The sequence below is a fragment of the Parus major genome, chromosome 1, assembly GCF_001522545.3.
Source record: "Parus major isolate Abel chromosome 1, Parus_major1.1, whole genome shotgun sequence".
In the NCBI taxonomy this organism is placed as follows: domain Eukaryota; kingdom Metazoa; phylum Chordata; class Aves; order Passeriformes; family Paridae; genus Parus; species Parus major.
In genome coordinates, this window is record NC_031768.1 from 15,722,600 (window position 1) to 15,743,787 (window position 21,188).

The 21,188-nt window shown below is 45.2% G+C and overlaps 1 protein-coding gene across 2 annotated transcripts in view; it reads right to left on the reverse strand.

Moving 5' to 3' along the window:
* Window positions 1-21,182, reverse strand: part of RAI2 (retinoic acid induced 2) — a 45,183-nt gene extending 24,001 nt beyond the window's left edge. Inside the window, exon 1 of one of the 2 annotated variants that reach the window (XM_015643574.3) lies at window positions 21,068-21,182. The gene's annotated coding sequence lies outside the window, so the exon portion shown is untranslated. Of the gene's footprint in view, window positions 1-20,500; window positions 20,627-21,067 lie in introns of those variants that run through there. The other variant, XM_015643581.3, reaches the window with a different exon arrangement.
* Window positions 21,183-21,188: the final 6 nt, after the last annotated feature.

Below are 21,188 nucleotides of genomic sequence, written 5' to 3' on the forward strand. Positions count from 1 at the left end.
GCTCTTTTATTGATATTCCAGTTCGCTTTTCAAAATATTTGCAGATTATAGGATAAATGGTGTTTGCTTTTATCCCCCTTTCAGGAGATAACAGTTGGGTAACTTACTATATCCAGATGAAAATTTATTGGTTAGCACTGGGGAAAGCGGATCCTTCCCAAAATTAGCCTTTGACCCAGTTAGTCTTTCATAAACAAGCAATGATTTAAAAAATCCTCAGCAGATAAGATGTTTGCAGCCTGAGCATCAACTTGCATAAATGTTAGAAGGTGTAAGCATAACAAACCTACATCAGCCACAATTTACAGCCCCAAGACAGAGGATGAAAAACTATGGAAAACTTCCCTAATGAAATGTCAAAGCCAACTAGCTTCACTACAGCTAATCCGCAAATCTTGATGACAGCGCAGATTACCCAGCCTGCTAAACATACAAGTGCCCAAGGAAGCTCAACTCCCAGGGATTACACCTCCATTTCTGTCTGCCTTCTTCTGAGTTATGTGGTAGAGCCCTGGAAGAAACAAGTTTCAGCTCATCTATTTCCTTCTGAAGGCTTTCAGTACACGACCCAGTCTTAAAGCATCAAGCAACAACAGTACATATACACACACAGAGACAAGAGTCCCAAATATTGACATTACTGTGCAATAGGCCAGTCACCCACAGATGCCAGGCAGAAAGCTGCTGACAGATACTGCAGCATAAACCTAAGAACCTTCAGGTTTGGTAAAAAATCCTCTGTTCTCCATTCATGCTGCCCTGATGCTTGGATCTAAATAATGCCCAATATGAGAGTTGTTTTTTTTTTCTCTCTCACACTGGCTATCTATAGAAAATCCTTTTTTAAAGTCTCTGTTGTGCAGCTTCTGAATGTCAGGCCCAGCAAATCAAAACATTTTATTGTAATTTCATATTGTTTACTTTTGTGAGGCAGGATCTTGGCAGAGACAAGTGTTTCCTCCAGGGACAAGGAGGATGGGGCTGGGAGGAGGGGAAGACAGACGGATGGAAGGACGCATTTTAATGCAGACTTCCTCACTGTCTGCTTTAATAGGGACCTGGCTGAAATACAAAGGAAGAGGTAAGTAAGAAGACCTTGGCTACAAATTTAGAGATGTCAAGAGTTTGGGTGTGAGCATGCTCCAGGACCAGTTTATGCAGGCAGTGACAGCAGGGATGCAGCGTGGCACCAGGGAAACACTGCCAGCCCCAGCCCACCCACCACTGTCCCTCAGCAGCACTGGGAGATCCTGGGGTCCCCATGGCAGGCACAGTCCAAAGGGCTGTGGCCAAGAAGGAACAGGGAAGGACAGCCTTGTCCAGGCTGCTCCCACTGTGCTTCCACACATCCCTGCAAAGCCAGTGTGACCCCTCTATGCACAGATACTCCTGGCTCCTTGCCCAGACCCTCCTCCTTCCTACACAGCCCCAAACTGTGGGCAGGTTTCCCCCAGGAAAGATGGCACCACCCAAGTACATATTTCTACATGAGGATCTTCCCACTATTCCAGGATGGAGAAGAGGAAGAGGCTCCTTACACCCTTCTGCCCAAGAACACTGGAAAGCACCAGTGATTCCACCATAGGCACCTATGTGGCACTGTGTGTTTCCAGGGAGATTTGACACACAACATTCAAAGGTTTGGGTAAGCAATATTTAAGTTGCTGAAAGCTGATTTAAGTGTTTTATGATCAGAGCACAAGGCATTTGAAACACACCACATTATATGTGAGTCTCCTGCTGAAGTGATGGTCCTCCAAGAAACCTCCAGGAGACGTGGATGGTGCCAGGGCAGCAGTATAGTTGAAAGCAGTTTTAATGACTTTGTTCTGTGCCCAGCTGTCCAACTGAGAGACCTAAACCTTCTCATCTTCTTTAATCCTGGATTCTTTGGGCTGCTCCACACGAGACAAAGTCCCAGGACACATGGAAGGAGCACAATACCTTGAAGTCGTGATTCACCCTGTCTCCAGGACCACCCGTGCTCGCAGGCAGACTGGCAGACACAGGCAGCAGCTCCCGGCTCCCACTGGGTGCCTGGCAAACCTCAGCAGAGTGGAACTGCTAGCTCTCTTCTTGGCATAACAAATCTCCCTGTCCTTCAGCATCGCCTCTCTCTCCTTCTGAAGCTTTGTTTTGGTAGAAAGCAGCTCACAAAGACCTTTACACAAACTCATCCAACGACAACTGCTTTATTACGTAAAATGATTCACTGGTGTTTAAAAATCCCACAAACAGGAGCCCTCACTGACTTTATGACCGACTTCCCACAAAGGCACTGAGGCCAGCAATGGCTAATGCTCTGTCTGGCATCGACTCCCTGTGAATATCTCTCAGCAATAACAACTGATAGCAGAGCTCAGAGCCTACACATCATCCTCCTGTTTGTACATAAATTCCCTTTAAAAGGATTTCAGCATCCTCACACTGCTTCTTCCCAAGCGTTCAGGCTCTTAGAGCCAAGTAAGCCAGACAGAATGGTGCCACGCAACTACAAACAATGCAGGACAATTTTTTATGACGATACACGGCACGATTCTTTCTAAAAGCACTGACAGTAATATGCAGTGTAAATGTAAGGTAAAAATACACATTCATCATAAAGAGGTTAGATACTAATTCCTGCAGCTTAATTTCTTCTTGAGGACACCAGCCCATTTTTCAATTAAGGCAGGATAATATTATTAATCATAAAAAATTGCTGATGTGTAAAATTATTTCCTTTCTTGCTAGCATTGGCTGAGAGACAATTGGACATGCTGCCTCTGAATTACTCTAACTTTGTGGCAATCTGGAAGCTGTATCGTCCTTTTGGTGAGGTCTGACGCTGTTCCCAGGCTCAGCCATGGGGAAAGGCGTGTCCCTCAGGGAACATGCAGACCGACATCCCCACTGCATCAGGTGCAGGCTGCTAGCAGGAAGCCTATGGATATAGATGCTCATGGAAGATATAACACTGTCCACCGTGAGGCAAAACAGATGGCACAAATGGGCAGCTCCATGCCAAGAGGGTGCTTTAATGGTCCTTGTTGCCTGAGAATTTCCAGGACACTGTGTTTCAACACCCCCTGAAGAGAAAGAGATTTCTGCCCCCTCCCTCAATTTTTTGTGCTGAATTTGGTATTATGGGACTCTCTGGTGAGGTCATCAGTGCTTTCTCTTTAATGTTTTTCCCCCCCTTTTCTCTGCTGCTGAATGGGTTTGCCTAATTCTGACCAAAATAACTGCACACATTGCCTTCATATGGGGCCACCAAAAGCAGAATGGAGGGAAGAAAATTTAAGAAACAACCTATACCCTCTAAAATAGTAAGCTGAAAATAACAAAACTTCTCCTTGCCATGTAGTCAGCAAGAGAGACTGCTGGACTGTGACTTGGCAGGATCCAGGAAGATGCTGCAGAGGTGTGCGCATGCCAGCATCCTGCAAAAGGACAGCAGCTCCCTGCAGAGGCACACCCTGGTACCTGGTCCCTCACCCTTCCAAACTGTGGGCCTCTCAGATCAGCCCTGCTGTGAGTGCTCCACTCCACCCTGGACAGATTATTTCAGGTGGACAGGAGGGGACTGGCACATGCCCTCATCTTGCTCCAGTAGCAGTCAACCATGACCTCCAGGAGCGCTCCATGGGACACAGAAACACCCAAGTGAGGAGCAGGGCTGTCCCAGGCCTCTCTGTGCTGGGGCCAGGAAATGAACCTCCAGCAGGTTTGCTGAGGATGACGGAGCTGGAAGGAGACGGCCCCGTTCTGGCTCCACAAGTGCCTGACGTATACTTCAGTGGCACACATCCAGATGGAACGCCCTCTTTCCAGTCATGTGTCCAATCCTTTTTCCATCTATGGGCAGTTTCCCTTCCACACATCACGAAGTCATATATCCCCTGACTTCTGTTGAGACTTTGCACCCCCCTGCTCACAGGACCTCCCAGGAGCAGCTCACGGCAGTAATCTCCTTGGCAGCTCAACCCTTTGCCCATTGCCTGGAGAACTTTTGGCATCACTGCCAACTTGCGTGCCCCTGCCATTCATCTCTTCGCTCCCCAGTCTTGTTTCTCCCCGGTTCTGGAAACTGCACCCTCTGTATTTTTTTCCCTACAGTGACCAATTTTCTCCCAGCAGCAGAATTCCCCTCCTGTTTTACCCACACACAATCAACTCCATAACACTATTCCAGTTATCTGTAGCCTTATGTCTTCAGTTTTCTGACATCACCAAATAGTTTATTATCTGCGGCTGGTATTATTTATATTCACATATATATAAAAGGCCATCTTCCACCATCTTATCAACTGCTGACTGAGAATAAATCATATAAGGAGAACAGGCCAGACTTTGGGACCACCTTGGGGAATACCCCACCCCACAGCTGTTGCCTCTTTGCAAATACTAGCAAGAAGAGCACATTCACTCTGAAACCTAAGGAGGCAAATCACATAAACAGAAATAGTGAGTTTCAGCCAAAAAAACTCTTTTCTGACAAGAGTCGCTGCTATTCATATGACTAGGCTCATTAAGATCAGTGAAAACTGGAAAAAACGGCAGGATGGAGGCTGCATGGGTCTCCTGGCTGAGATGTTCACCTGTATTTTTCCTTGTGAAAAGGAAAACATCCCTGCATCACGAAAGCAATAAACATAGTAGGATTACTGGTCAGCAAATCAATAGATACTACTTCCAACAGCCCTATAGTTAGTAAGTACTCAGTGACAGTAATTGTTACAAACAACTGAACCACCAGAGAGAGATTTCCATGTTATCTCTACCCATACATACATAAAAATACCAGTTTGTACAAATCCAAAGTATGTGAGGTTAAAGCTAATGGGCAAGCTTTGTTGAGCATCTCAAAAATCAAATTAACTGCAATCAAATTCATGGCACAACTCAGGGTTCATTTCATTACTATCAGAAAATTCAATCTCTGAAATCTTACAGTATTAAGCTAAAGCAATGATCTTTTCTGTTAAAGTTCTCTCTTTTTTCATTTCAAGGTGAAAAAAAACTGGCACGCCTGGGGATGGTGAGGGTGATGATTCCCAGTAGATACTACTGAAAGCCTGGCAAACATTTAATCAATTACCCTTATATAAAGGAAGGGAGAAAAACCCCAAACATCCCTTCAAACACACAAGACATGTTGCATTACAAATTCTACCTCTTGCATCTATTTCTACATCATGCCTTTTCCTGCACAAATGCATATATAGGTATAAACATGCATGCATAGGTAGGCATATACATATTTAAATTCAAAATACAAATTCATTAGGGAGCCAGTTAAATCTGCTTATTGCTGCAATAACTAATCATATCTCTGTGCTGTACTGCAGGTGGGAAAGTCAGAAGTTCATTGCATTAAATTCAGGCATTTTTCCTTTTTTTAATGAAGTTGTCTTTTTGGTTTATTTCACAATATGCACTCTTTAACCTAACTGCAAGACCTAGCTGTAGAATACTCACTGCAATTTCAGACTCCTTTTTTATCCCTCCTCTTCAAGGTTTCCAACTAGGTTTCTCTGCAGGAGTCAAGTGCAGTTTTAATAAGGCAGATGAGGCAGGGCTTCTCAACTGCTTTTGATAGAGGTGAGGTGGTCAGCTCTTTATTGACTTTCTGCAGTGCTGCAGCTACAGACCATACAGACAATCTTGCTTTATGAGCATGCACCAGGCAGGAGGAAATGGGCCTGGAAATTTCCAGCCAGCAGTGTTTGATGCACTGCTTGAAAAGCTGCACAATGTGCACATAAAGGAAACCAGGGACAGCCTTTTTCGTTGTTGTTGTTGTTGCTAAACCGTCAGGCTGCAGTTGCTACACGTACCTAGGAAAGCCTGCTCAGGAGCCATTTTAAGAATTAATATGTCTCAGGAAAAGGAAAGAAAACAACGCTGGTTATTTTGTGCACATTAGAGAGCGCTGCATATCAAAGATCCTTTTATAAACACTTGGAAAAATCACATGGGAGGTAATAACTCGCTGAATTATTTTACTGTCCTTTTCTTGTGCAGGCCACAGCACATTCACACTGTATGCAGTGCACAGCTGCACTGATATACACACATCCTCACAAGGGGATGTGGAAAAGAGGAAGCAATCACAGGCTGGTAGCATGTACTATTAAGGTTTTATTGGTACCAGCATGGAGCAACTGCATCACTAATTAATGGATGCACACAGGCTACACATATCCTTCCAACCAAGTGGCAATAAGCCCAGGTAGCTTTATTTACATACATTACTTGAGCTCTTTACCCCACTCCTTGTTTTTCTGGATGGCACATTCCCCTCTTCCCCCACCATCCCACATCTCTACCAGCAAGGTACATCCCTGAATTCTGCTCTGACACAGGGGAGATGAACATCTGTAGCCCCATTCATGAGCTTCCCACATGGTGCCCCTCTGGACTAAGTTTGTAATAGCAGACAGGCTCCAAACTATGCAGACAGGAGGTTTGGAACCCTCCCCCAGAGATGCCTCCACATATGCAGACGCAAAAATAACCATTAAAATCAGGTTTGACATCTCTCTATGCCTCTTTTACTCCCTGCCCAAGGGGGACAACATCCTCCTGCCCCAGGGGAGCACAGCGATGGTGAGTGGACCAAAGATAGCAAGAAGGTTCAAACCCTTTGGTGATGGCAGCCCTACAAGGCCAGAGCAGACTTTAGTCCCTACAAAAATATACCCACCTAGGGCTGCACACCCCAGCCTGCATCCAGCTGCAGCAGCTGCAGAACTGCTCCCATCAAGGACCGGCTGAGGGAGCCAGGTCCCACCTCCTGCCAAAGCTCTGCACCTGAGCATCCAGCACTGCTGCATGGTACACAGCACAATTTCACATCTTTCAGCTAATTGCAAAGCTCTTGGGGATTCTGAAAATAAAGCTATACACACGCAGGAGCTTGAAAACCTTACAGCTACAGTGCTCCTATCACAGGATATACCATTACTGAAAGCAAAGAATTAACTATATGCTTAATTTCTACTGACTTCAGGGGACACTAAGGACTTGCTTAACTTTCATTATACCAGCCATTTGTTTTACAGTTACCTGGATAATATGTCTTGCCTTTTCATGTACTACACTGAGCTCCTTCCAAAGTAGGATATCACTTCTTACACATAAATGGAAGAGCAGGTAGAAACCAAGGCATTTTTAGCTAGCTACCTGAAAAACATGGACAATGACAGGCAGATGATATTGCTGCATGCTGCAATGCTATCTGAGTGCTCCTGAATTTTGAGATAAGCATCAGTAGACAGCTACAACATAGTCATTAAAGAAGGGTGAGGAAAGGACAGTAACCCATAGCACAGAACATTTCCATACTGTGTTCTGCATTTTATTTTTAAAAATGCAGCTACAGGGAACAGACATCCTGTGAAACAACACACGTTAGACTCTCACCACACAAACACCACTTTAATTCAGATGACCTTGCTGAATTAGAAAGCTAAGCACAAGATAAATGTCCACTTTCTCTCCTCAATGCCTGTCCTGAGCAGGGAAGGGCTGTGCTGGTGTTTAGTTATCTGTTTCCTCCCAGATGGGGCTACAGTTCCCCAAGGTGTGTTCTTACAGCACTTCAGCTTGTTTTTCTAAATCAGATGCTGCTGACATCGTGAATCTTATGGATTTTCTTTGCTGACAGGGATTAGATACTGCTTCACTTTAACCCCCCCAAGTTGGCAGAAGCTGGAGGCTGGCCTGGACCTGCTGCCAGTTTGTGCTCAGGCTCTACTCCCCGTAGGCAAGAGATGCTCAGGGCTTCTGGAGAGTCATATGCAATACACTGATTTAATCAAAATTACATGCCAGACTCACTCTTTAAAGCAAAACTCAAAACAGTCAAACAATTAATTGTTGCTTTAATTCTTAAGATCTTAAGATCTTTTCTTTAATTCTTAAGGTCTTAAGATCTGCATGTGTTCAAAATACTCCGAGAAGAAACAGGCTGGCATTGTCTTTCGGTCTTTTGCTGGTAGCAAAGCAGATTATTCCTATCATGTTCTGCAGGGGTGCTGTCAAATGCTGTTTCAGGCTATGGGCCAAAACCTACCCCCAGCCCATGTGCTCAGTTCCCACTGGCATCAATGATATCTCCACCATGGACTGACAGTAGTAAATGGGCAGAGATGTGCTGGCTGCTCAAACAGCACGATCTATGTGCTGAATAATTCATTTTAAACTGTTGCACAGATGTCAAAATGTTATTGCTGATTTCTAGCCAACAGAATGGGCGTTTCTTCTCCTGATACGAGTGTGTCACTGCCTGTAATGCCAGAGAAGATTTGGGGGATGTCTCAGCCAGACAGCAAAGCCCATACATGGCAAGCCTGTGAACATACAATTAAAACAATCATTTAAGGCCACCTTTGACTCCGTTATTAGGATTCTCCTGTGGATGCACTCTCTCGTTGCCTTAAAAAAGTGTCAAAAAAGCAGCTCAAAATGTGCCATGGTTACATAGGTTTGAGGGTAATCTCCAAGAAACACTTCAGCCCTTTGGATTTTTGCTAAAGGCCCAAGGAAAAACTCTAGGTACAAACAAGTGTCATAGATGAATCTGGATAACAAAATAAATCCAGACAAACAAACAAAAAAAGCCCTGCCTCTGTAAATGGAAACAAATAAGTATATCCTACAGTTTGTCAGCCTAGCCATGGGGAGAACTCTATAGTAAAGTCAAAGATCCTCCTCCCTCCAAAATCAAGGAAGAGAAAAGGCATTTTCCTGTGTTTCTCCTTTCACTAAACCTGGAGCAGCCAATATGGTCCACTCTGACATTGTCCAGGCACTGGCTTCCCCAGCCTGACAGCCAGGTGGGCTCCAGCTGCTGATGGCCAGCAGCCACCTCCAGAGTGAGTCCTGTGTGCAGGTGGGCTGGGCTGGCTGGGGGTGATGGGAGAAGTGGAAGGAAAATGGGAAAGATCCAAAAGAGTCACAGGTTTTGAACAGAGATCAGAGATCAGGGATCTCTGATACAGAGTAAAGGAGCAAATGCACCCCACTCCAGCCCAGAAGCATCGCTGCTAGGAATGTGTCAGCTAAAAGTGGGATTTTTCATGCTCCTAGATGGGCTTTTTCATGTCTGCTGGTCTGTGTGGAAAGAGACCTAGGCTTAATGAGGTCTAATTTGTTTCAAATCCATAGGTCTCTTTTTAATAATTAACAATCCCATCACTCAGCAAAGTCATTCCTTACCCCTGACTACTTGCTATTAGGAATGAAATTTACTGTGAAATACTGTTAAAAGGTGGAAAGCAAGTGACATAATTCACGTTTTAATTAAAAAAAAAATATATCACACAAAGCCGGAGCCATAGAAGGAATAATAACTGAATAAGCCTAAAAAAACCCCCACCCCAAGCCAATTCCTACTCTTCCCCATTACCCACTTTATTCTTGTCATGCTATTTGAATTTTTCTAATTGACTTCTCTTACTGGATGCTCTGTGCCCAAACCATATTTCAGTTTTTCGCTCTGTGATTCCAGGAACTAGAGAATGTGTCGGCATCATTACCATGAGCATTACACACCCTCACACACAAGGGTACAGGAACTACAATTAACACATTAAGAAATAATAACTGCCAAGGGAGCAACAGAAGATAAACAGCATGGAGCTGATGTAGCAAGAATTCTGCTTGGGAAAGGGCTGTCTCTTGGGTAACGGGCAAGGGAGAGAACTGCAGCGCTGTGCAGCACTGCCCATTTACCAGAGAAAACCCCAAAACCGGTTGAGCTGTTCACACATTCATTTCTTGAAATTTAATTTCACTAAAAGTATTGCTGGCTTTAAACTAGATTTTGAAGGAATCTGCAGGCTCCTGTTTTCAAAGAAATAATGATCATGTCCTGCTTCAGAGTTTAAACTTGGTATATGTTGTTTGGTATTTGAAAACCTGCCATGAAGTGCTGTGTGTTTGTTATTCTCTTGTTCTTTTTCAGTAGAAGCAAGAAATACTTATTTCTTTTACCCATACATTAAGATATATTTATTAAAAAACCCAAAAATACCTTTATTCTGCTTGTCAATATCTATTTTTATGATTGACTGGTTCGTGGGGTTTTTTGGGTTTTTTGTTTTTGTTTTTTTTTTTTGTTTAGGTAGTTTGTTTGGGGTTCTTTTAAAAAGAAAATTAAAAAATGGAGTTATTTTCCCAATTTTCCCAAGGTTTTTAATGGAAAAAAATCTAGATTCCAGAGTCTTTTATTTAAATCTTGCTTTGAATTTTTAAAGAATGTTTTGTGTGAGTAGTCCTGCAGAAGCTGCACAACAAAAGCCTGCAAGAGCCCGCCAACCATTTGGATACCTATCTTCACCACTGTAACCAACAGAAATCATGGAGCACGCTGCTCCCTTTGGGCATCAGTCTTGACTTCAGCTATTGCTTTCAGGTGGACCAGCCAAAGGCCTTAATAATTTTCAGTGAGATTAGGGGCAGAAGGAACAGGATGGCACAGGTGAGGGTTATGAAATGCTTTGTCTCTCGTCTCTCCCACCTTGGGGCTGCACAGTCACAGAAAACCCAACAAAAATACTGTCATTAAAACAACAGCCTTTCCTACATTCACCTAAACCCTTGTGAAGGAAAAGGGAGGCAGAAAAGGCACAAACACAGAGGGCAGAATTATCAGCTCTGCTCAAAACCACCTTTTGGGAGATAAATTTAAAACTCCCTTGCAGCGGGGGCGACGCCTGTGACCCATGTGGGGCTGGGGCGTTGGGTTTCTGTGACAGGAGTGATCCCCCTGCTGCCCCCACACACAGCTCATCAGTCAGCTCAGACATTTCAGCAAATCACATGGCACTTTGTAAAAACATAATTGTTTTTATTTTCCAATTTTCCATGTTTTGTGTAGAGTGCTGCTGTGTTCAAGCGAAGTGAATAAAAGCATAAACAGCAAGAACCATCTGGAGAACATTCTTCCAGCCTGCTGAGAAATAGCAGCCGCCTGTGTGCTACCTGCTATAAATAAATGTCATTAAAAAATGTCCAAAAAATTGTTTGTTCCTATTTGATGGAACTGTAGCCATGTAAGATTTTCCTTAACCCTGTCTTCAGGTACCCACCACGTGCACAGAAAAAAACTCCAAACAGATTTGCTCTCTTTCCTTTATTTTTAATACGGGTATTACTAACAGAGTAGCAGCCCTTTACATTATTCTAACAACAGCAACATAGGTTGCAACTTAAGCGTAACATGTGAATGAAGCACTGAAAATCCAAATGCTTTTTAAACTGTACCAGGTTCACAATAGGGAGATACATCTCATCCTGCTAGCAAAAGAACAAGCAAAATTATTCATTTCCCAAATTGATACTGTATCAGTTTGGAGGGGGGGGAAAAAAAATACCAGAAAGTCTGTAATTTATTTTCAGTCTACACAAAGCCACATCTCCCTCTCTGCTGACAAAATACAGACCAAGCTGGCTGTGGGGCTGTGATGAGGCTCTGTTAAGTTTGCTGTGTTTGTTTAATCACTGCAATTAGAGCTATGCAAATAATGGAGTTGTTTGCATTAGTGGCAAGGTTGGGATAAAAAAAATTAAAAAGAAATATTTGGGTTGAGTGGTTTAAGAACAATTTTGGCAAAATGAAAAAATAAAACTGTCTAGTTTGTTATGCTCAGATTCAATTCAGAATCCATTCAGTTTGAAATGAAAAATACATTTTCATGCTGAAACAAAGCATATGAGCAATTGTCATTTTTCCTTCCTTTTTTTTTTTGTTTTTGTTTGTCATACAAACATTTTCAGTACTCAGGAAGGGAAGCTTAGGAGAGCTTGCTGCTTCTTGGGGAGGGAGGAGAAGATTTGACTATCCCCTATGCCATCCTTGGACACAGCTAATGCTGCTGTGCAGGGGCAGGGCTGAGGAATCTTTCTCCCTTGAGGAAGCTGCTGCCAGCCCTTCTCTTCCCCCACGCTGTTTTCTGGGCAGCCACCCTGCCCAGGGAGCCCAAGGGTGGCAGCTGGATGTGGGTATGGGAACAGCAGCACTGCCTTTTCTTGGTTACACGTGGCTCAGCCACAGCTGGCACTGGGTAACTCTTCCCAGAGCGACACAGCCCTCGTGGCCCCCACCAGTTTGGGGTGTGCTCTGGGATATGGCTTGGGGCTGAGTGTCCAGAGGTCAGGACATAGCCTGAAGCCTCCCTGATAAGCCACTTCCACCAGTAGGAAGAAGGATTTGAAGGAATTTTAGCAGTTTTCTCCCTTGTTTTAAACCCCCCTTATATTGGCAGATGTCACAAAGTGAGAGGAGCGAATACGCCTTGTTCAACAGCATCCACAAAAACAGGCTGGGTCCCTTCCTGATAGAGTGGCTGAGGTTCCTGAGGCACAGGGCATATCACCAGCATAGCCACCCACCATCATTTGAGGGCAAGAGTGGAAATGATGGACATAAACCAGACCTGGTCCTTCCCTCGAGCTGTGCCTCTGTCCAAACCCAAAGTTGTCGTACACCGGTGTGGTCACAGAGCAGCTCTGCTAAAGCCTTGCTTTTGGCTGGGACTGGCCACCACTCCCACTGGAAGCAAAGGCATCATTCCCACCATATTTTATTCTCTGCTTTCACTGGGATTCAATGTGCAAGGAGCTGCATGAATAGGGATGAGGGTCCAGTCCCTTCCCTGATGAAATCATCATCTCAAACACAGCAAGGGCAGGAAATGATAATGTGGTTAGAGTTCTCATTAGCCATGTTTTCCTAATATTTATATTTTAGCTACTTTTATTTACAGAGTCCACTCACACTAGTTAAATTATATACTTTGGAAAAGAATACAAAGGATGTCTGGAAGTGAATACACTGGACTACTGATTTTGTTAGGATAATAATGATGATTATCATGATTAATCAGCCCTGGTGAATAAGATTTTGCCAGACCAGGTGTGGAGGGAAGGCAGGTGGTGGGAACATGGCTGTCCACGTATGCACACATGCGTGCGTGCATGTGGATGGGGGGGAGGGCTGTTCTTTGTTTTGTTTTTGCCTTTGGTCAAATTCAAACAATGTGCAGTAACAAGAAGTAAATGTCATTTTCCTCCCATCCATCTTAATTTGGCATCCATTTTAAAGCTTACCTTTGACCTTTTAAAATGTTAATACACTTAAGCAGATATAAAAAACACAAAGCTCCTGGAAAAATTAATCACAGCCATATCATGATGCTGGTCTAAAAATGTAACATCAGTTGTTTTCCTCTTTAAAGAAACATTTGTCCAATGCAGCAGCAGTAACTATGCTACAATTACCTATTATTTCCCTTTCAAACAAATAACCACATTAAATGCTATAGCAAAACCCTCTCAGCATAAGAAGCACCACCTACTATGAATCTGTTTTGTAGAGTAACTGCCTAGAATCACAGCAAGGGTCCTGAAAAGGACCTTGGGAAGTGTTCTAACCCATCCCTCAGCCCCAGGCAGGGCCAGCTAAATCTAAACCATTCTTGACAGGAAACCTTATTTAGATTTCCTTTAAGTAGCAGCCTTAAATAGAACTGGGGAAAATTGCACAATTCAAAATATATAATAATATATATATATATGTGTGAAAGTAATTTATATATGAGTATTATGTATACAAATAAGAAAATACAAAGATACAACTTATCTAAATGATAAGTCTTCCTCCTATGACCACTTCATGCCCTCTAACCAAAGAGTTCAAAACAGGAAACTCTAATAAAAACACCTCCTTCCTTTTTAAAAATAAAAGGCTACTCAACTGAGAACCTCAGCTCCCTAGGAATGTAGGGGCACCTCTTCTCAAGAAAATCAGAATTATCAGGTCCCAAAATATTTGGATCTTTATGCTGCAAAGCAAAAGAGCTCTTCAGTTCCATCAAAAAGCAAATACAAAATAAGAGTGTTGACCAGCCTTTCCAGTAACCAAAGTGAGTCTAAGATGTCTGTATCCTGTTTGTGATCAAGGGCATCTACCTTGTCTCCTGACCTATTTATTTCTGGTGGGAGGCCGTGCTAGGTCCCTCAGGACAGTCACTGCACAGCTCTGAGGTTGATGCTAGGAACATGGGGATCCATAGCACACAGCCTTATGCTGCTTCCACTTTCCTGTCTGTAGCACTCATGGCATCCATGGCACTCATGGCACCCAATTGATGGCTCCCCCCATCACTTTAGTACCCCCTCTTTTGGGGACAGAAAGCTGTGGTGACCCCCAAAATGTATCCTAAAAGAGAAGTGATGATTTCAAGGCTAAACACAGCTGTTACACAAGCATCTAAAAAAAATCACTTAGGGACCTAAACATCAAACCCAAGCCAAAGGCAGATGTATTTCCTCGGTGAGCAGGGAAGTAAATTCCTTGCATCTGTCTTCTTCCACCTACCAACATTATTCTGGTTGTAGCACAACTGGAGCATGGTCAAGCAATTTTCTGCAAAATGAACACAAGCTTAGGCACAAGGGTGTGGGGAGATGTGAGCTTAGGACCACCAGTCCCGTGGGAGAATGATGCCCTTTGATATATCCTGCATACACAATGCAGCAGAGCTCCAAGGCAGAGCCCAGTTCCTTCTGTTACAGAAACTTTGTGAATCCACCCTAAGCACACATGGCTTCTCCAGACATGGAAAGGCAAGAGGTAACTCCATCCATCCCCCAGGGACCAGAGATGAATTACAAGGATGTCACACGAGAACAGAAAGGCTCTTCTGTGTGTTCCTTCTTCTAGGATCTGCTTATATGCTCCTACTTCCTTCTGGTCTCCCCTCAGCATCCCACAGCCTGCAGAGCAAGCTTTGGCTATAGCAGAAGTCCTCTCCCCCAGATTTCTGCAGGGCAGACCTCCTGGCTGAGAGCTGCCTCAGATCCCCAGCCCCATCACCAAGGCTGGAGATGAAGGCATCTATTATTCAGACAGTGATGCCTGACTTCTTGGTTAAAATCCTGATTAAAAAACAATGTGTTGCCCTTCCTGTTTGCTTTGCAGTGGCCTTGTGTAGATCCAGCTCTACAGCAAGTGATCCATCACCAACAACCAGAAAGAAGTGTATCATGAAAACACAAAAATACTTCACATTTCACTTTATTTTCTGTGTCTTCCATTCTCATTTCCTATCTATTCCAATGCTCCTCACTATCTTTTCTTTAGCCTAGTTATTACAGATATATATGGAATACCTAATAGTTTTCTTTTAACCAAGAATCATTTTGTGTAGTACTGCCACATAAGCTTCAAAGACAATCAAATTTAAAAGAAAATAAACACAATGAATTCACATTTCTCACTTTGTCACTCCTAACCCTTTGTTTCTTGATTTTTTTGCTTATATGCAACAGAATGTACATGTGCCTTTGTCATACTGTTTGTGAACAGTTTATTCACCATAATCTGATAATCACAGACTAGACCTTCAGTAACACTCCTCTAGTTAATTAGTTTATTCACTAGGCACAGATTAATAACTGATGAGCTACAGAAAGTTGCTATTGTCTGAGTCAGCCACCAAATAACTAACTTGGCCATTCAGGCAGGGAGAAGTTTTCTTCTCTGAAAGGTGACAAGTAGCTATGTAATGACTTCCATTATTTTCTCAATAAACTCAGAGAAAATAGGACATTGCAGCTAGAAAAACACAGAAAGAGAAATTAGCTGCTACTGTCATTAAGGATTCAGAGACTGATAAAGAACAGTTGGTGCAATGCAGCTGGAGAGGCTTTTCAGAGTAAAGTGATTATTCTCTGGCCATTAACAAATTATTTTTTCCTGGACTGAAAGACCTGCACTCCTCCAAATAACTTGGCTTTGCTATGAGAAGCATGCTGACTGCCAGGGCAGGCAAGAGCCATTGCCCTCTTGGCCCTCCTGGTGGCCACTGCACTTCCCCCTCTTTGTTTCCATGCCACAAGAAAAAGTGCAGAATAATTAAAAAGGTTGAAGCACATGCAGATGTTGGAAGAGAGACTGGTTTTCAAAACTAGCCTGACCAAATCAATTTGGAGCTGCATCTGGAATGTTCAGGGACCTGCCCTCAGCAGCCCCACTGAAGCTTAGTGAGGTGTCACAGCAAACTTCCCTCACCTCCCTTGTCAATCAGAGTTCACCCCCCATCATCAGCCCAAAGATAACACAATGATAAGACATTTGGGGACACAGTCAGTCAGTCCTGGGGTTTGTTCTGGTATCTCTGTGCCTGCCATGGGGGAGGTGGGGGGAAACCAAACCCACACCCAGCTTGCTCTCCGAGTCAGCAGCAGTTGCCTTCCTCCGGCTATAGTGGCTGCTCTCCAGCCACTCTGAAGGGACTGGGAGCAATACAAACACCTGGAAGCTACTAAGCTGAAGGACACCTTTTCCCTGTGGAGGGAACAAACAGGAGACCTATCCCAGGCTCTCTGTTTAATTCTTGAGAACATTTAGCCATCTGATATCTTGAAAGAAGCATTTCCACACAACAACATGTACAAATTGAGATCAGTGATGAGTGGTGTCCCTCAGAGGTCCATACTGGGACTAGTATCCTTTAATAACTTCATCAGTGACACAAACAGTGGGATCAAGGGCACCCTCCACTCCTGTGAGACCCCGCCTGGAATACTGCATCCAGCTCTGGTGTCCTCAGCATGGGAAAGACATGGACTTGTTGGAACAGGTCCAGAGGAGCACGAGGAAGATGATCCTGGGTTGAAGCACCTTTCCTATGAGGACAGGCTGAGAGAGCTGGGGCTGTTCAGCCTGGAAAAGGCTCCAGGAAAACTCTACAGCATCTTCCGATGTCCAACGAGGACTGACAAGACAGACATGGACAGATGCTTTAGCAGATCCTGTTGCAATAGGACAAGGGGTAATGGTTTTAAACTAGGGTCAACTTAAACTGGACATAAGGAAGTATTTTTTTTACTGGGAGAATGAGAAGACACTGCAACAGGTTGCCCAGAGTGGTGACAATTGTCCCATGCCTGGAAACATTCCAAGTCAGGTTGGACAGGGCTTCAAGCAACCTAATCTAGTTGAAGATGTCCCTGCTTACTGCAGGGGGATGGACTAGATTACCTGTAAGGTCCCTTCTGATCCAACTGCTCTATGATTCTACTAACAAGGAAATACAAAAGGATGCTGGAAACAAGTCCTGCTCAGAGGGATCCAGTCATTCACACCCAAAGCCAGCAATTGAGTATGGAGCTGCAGCTGACACAAGGGCCCCCAGGACACCCAGCCACCCACAGGACTGGCAAAATCCTACAGATGTGACTCTGTGAACTCACCTCAGCCATGTTACAGCACTGCTCTGTACACTAAAGGACAGTATGGACAGAACTGGGTGGGACTGGGAAAAAAGGGAAGCCAGAACTAACAAGCAACATTAAATCACCCAGCAGAGCAGCTCCTCCGCAGAGTGGCCTGTTTACAGAGTAACTCAGTGCCCTCGGAGGGATGGGCAATATTGCAAATCCCGGAAAGGAAATTCCCTAGGAGAACTGAGACAGGCTAACAAAGATCCTGGCAGCCTAGGACCTCTTATACAGACACCTCTTTTTTGAAATCTAGAGTCTGCTGGGAGGATTTAAGACTACGGCTTTGAACATAAGGAAAACTTTCTCATCCTGAAAAGAGTCTGTGAAACTCAAGCACTGCTGGAAAGTGCCTCACTGTATTGTTGTTCTGTAGATGCTGTTTCTGGAAGCAGGACCCACCACAACCTGATCTCAAAACAAAGCCATCCATGGCTAGTGCCACACATCACTATCTCCTTCCTCTCAAAATAAAATAAAATAAAATAAAATAAAATAAAAGCAAGTACCCCCATAAATCATTCATCCATCCCAGTTTCATAACAAGAATATTTGTCAGCTCCCATTTTATGTCCCTTTCTCTGGCTGCTTGTTCTACAAAGCCACCATTTCAGCTGCCTGTGCCTACAGCCCAGCAAGCACACAGCACCACAACAGCTCCCACACTGCTATCCTCCTGCCTGTGGAGAGCATGGCCACCTCTCTTCCATAAACCCTCACCTGCGCTGCATAGATTTTTCAGGGGATTTTCTAAAATATCTTTTTTTTTATCAGTAGCTCTGGGGCACCCATCAGAGGTACTTGGCTACTGTACCAATCATGTGATTTATGTAAAAGTAATTGGGGTTAAACTATCTGCCACATCAAACTCTTCACATTTGGCCCCATCTTTAGGACCTAGAAACATCTGAAATAAATAAAGCCATGTGTCATTTAACAGGGTCTGGGCTTAATTAGGAGGATTCTGGATTTTATGGGAAAAGCCTTGTCCTGCCAGCTTTACATAGTTAGACTATCACTTGCAAGGTTATCTGCTTTTTTTTTTCCTTTAGTACCTACAACAAAATATTTTTCCACACAGCTTTTCTTTTTTTTCTTTTTTTTTTTATCCTCCAACCAGCCGGATGACAACCACTCCTTATCTCTGGCTGTCTTCCATGCTAAAATAAGAATGCCGTTGTTACGCCGAGGGAGCTGCTCCCTTCCACCTCCGTTCCCTCCCGACCAGCACACAGCTGGCTGTGCAGGAATGCCCACAGTTCCATTTTCTGGTCATTTTTCTGTGACATTGGTGCAATTCACCCTTTAGCTTTAATTTCTATTTCTAAATCACACCAGGCCTCTCGTGCCAGGGGCTTTGTAGCCTCAAGTGACAGTCTGTGTCCTGAAGAGCTGGTGATCCTCAGCCCATCTCCACTGCCACTTGCTTTCCTGGCTTGGCGAAGGCTCGCCGACATGAGGGTGAGCACACAGCCAAACACAGCTCAAATGATGCTGGGCAATTCCATCAGCAGCAGAGAATGACTGGATTAGAAGAGGGGTAGGATTATAGCTTGATGAGTTGCTGTGAGGCTGCTACGTCTGTATGATTGGCTCCAGCAGCAGTATTTGAATGTCAAACTGTATCCCCTTGGAGCAGAGAGGTACCACCTACATTTTGTTTCAGACGGCTGTGTGCAAGGCAGCTGGTGGAAAGTAAGGGGTTTGAGCTGGGGTCTGAACAGACAGCCCTGTACAGATGAGACCTTGGCAGGTCAGGCAGAGATGAGCAGAGAGGGAAACATGAAATGATTTGCCCACAGCTACACTGGCAGTTTGTGTCAGAGGCAGAAACGGGAGCCAGATTTTTTTTTAAAAAATTAGTTCCTCATGCAGGAGATGAGCCAGCAGCCTTTGTTACATCTAAATGCATTTTTTCCCCTGTAATTCATACTGCTGCAGGCTCTGTACAGTGAACTCAAGCATCCTGAAGTTGCAGGGTGCTCAGTGTGACCTGCTCCATTCTCCAGATCTTGCCTACAATGCAATCGGTGCATGTTGCAAAAGCTTAACAGTCTTTTTTTTTTTTCAGTAGGAAGTGACCAGGACCCTGCAAAACCCATCACTGAGGTGATTTCCAGTCTGACCCAGATAGCTCCGGCTATTGCACCGCCTCCAGAACTTAATGTATACACAGGAACTCAGCAGCACTCTCCAGTCAACTCAAACAGTTACTCCCTCTTCAAATTTGGCTTCAGTCATCTCTGAAGGTGAAAAGAGACTTCAGATTCTCCCTATTGATGCTCCTCACAGAAATACTATAAAATTCATCAGAGATGCCAAGGACAAAATAGTGAGGATGCATTAATTGATCAGGTTGCTCTAGCAGAGTGGTGCAGGAAACCACCCTGCCTATCAGCAGCCTCCTCTGCCAGTTACTGTAGTTACATCTGATTAACCAGGGCCACTCACAGCGTCATGAAATGGAAGGAAAGGTTTTTCAAATTTACATATTAAAAAATTGAAGGTGTGCTGATTTCTGTCCTATGGAGTGTTTCAGACATAACACTAGTATTTAGTAGCATATTTATGAGGAAGTCTTTCCTTTGAATGCTAAGCCGATTTGCTAATAATAAATGACATGAAAGGTTACTTTGAAAAAAGAACAGTTCCTCATCAAGTTTAAACGGAAAATATCTGAAGAATTAATGGGCAACCAGATACGCGTTCCTCTTTAACAATACACCCCCATTAGACAATATATATACTTTGAATCCCGCCATTTGAATAATTTTTCTTTTTAGAAAAATAATTCTGACGGCGAACATGCAAGAAAACTACCGTCAACAGCGGCAAATAAACCAAAGCCGAACGAATCTCTCAAAAAAGAGGTGTGCTGGGGCTGAAATGAGAGAAGGAGAATAACTGCCCTGCAACTCTTGCCCAGAGCCCTCGCACCATGCAGCATCCCCACGGAGGGATGCAGAACTTCTGGAGCACGACACTTCACCCCGGCACCCACCGCCACGTACGCGCCGCCGCAGATGACCCACGCCCCGCGACAGCCTCATCCAGAAAAAGCCATTAAGGGAGCCGCAGGTGACAGTCCATCCATCCGCCTGGCAGACTTCGCCAGGAAGCCGGGCGACGGCGGGAGGAATTTCTGCCCCAACTTCGGATGGGTAAATTCTCCTCCTGCTTCTCGCCTGCGACCGGCTACGCGAGGGACCCCAAATCATCCCATTACCGCTCGTCTTGAAATCCATGTCACACGTTTTTATCTCCTTCCCGCAGAGCGCCGCCGTGGCCCCGCCGTGCGTGTGCCCGTGGGGCAGGAGCCGCGAGCGCCGGGGGGCGATGCCCGGCCGCTCCTCCCCGCGCACCCACGGCCGTGATTTTGGAGAAGTTGCGCAGGCAGGAGGAGGAGGAGAAGGAGGAGGAAGGGCGGGGGTGGGGTGGGTGGCTCTGCTCGTGCGGTCGCGGTCACGGTCTCGCCCGGTCCCTCTCCCCGCCGCGGTCCCTCCGCGTCCCCCCACCGCCGCAGCCCCGCTGCCGGGACGACCCGCACAAAGCCGCCACCGCCGGCATCTCGCTGCGCCCGCCCGGCGCCACCAGAAACAATAGTCACGGGCCGAAGCGGGGACCGCGGGGCCGCCGCCCTCCCCTCGGTACCGCAGCGCCCGGCCGCCGGTGGGAAGAAGGCTTGGAGGGGGGGGTGCGATTCCCGCAAAACAACACCGCCGCCGCCCCGGCCAACCTGTCACCGCTCCGCCCGCCCTGGGCTGTCGGTGCGCATCCGCTCCGCGGCACCTACCTCCGCTGGAGGGTGCGGCAGCCCCTAGCTGGGCTCCATGGGGCCGCAGCCGCCGCCCGCTCTGTCAAGCGCGGCCGCCGCCGCCGCCGGGGACGCGCCGCCCTGCCCTGCCCGGTACCGC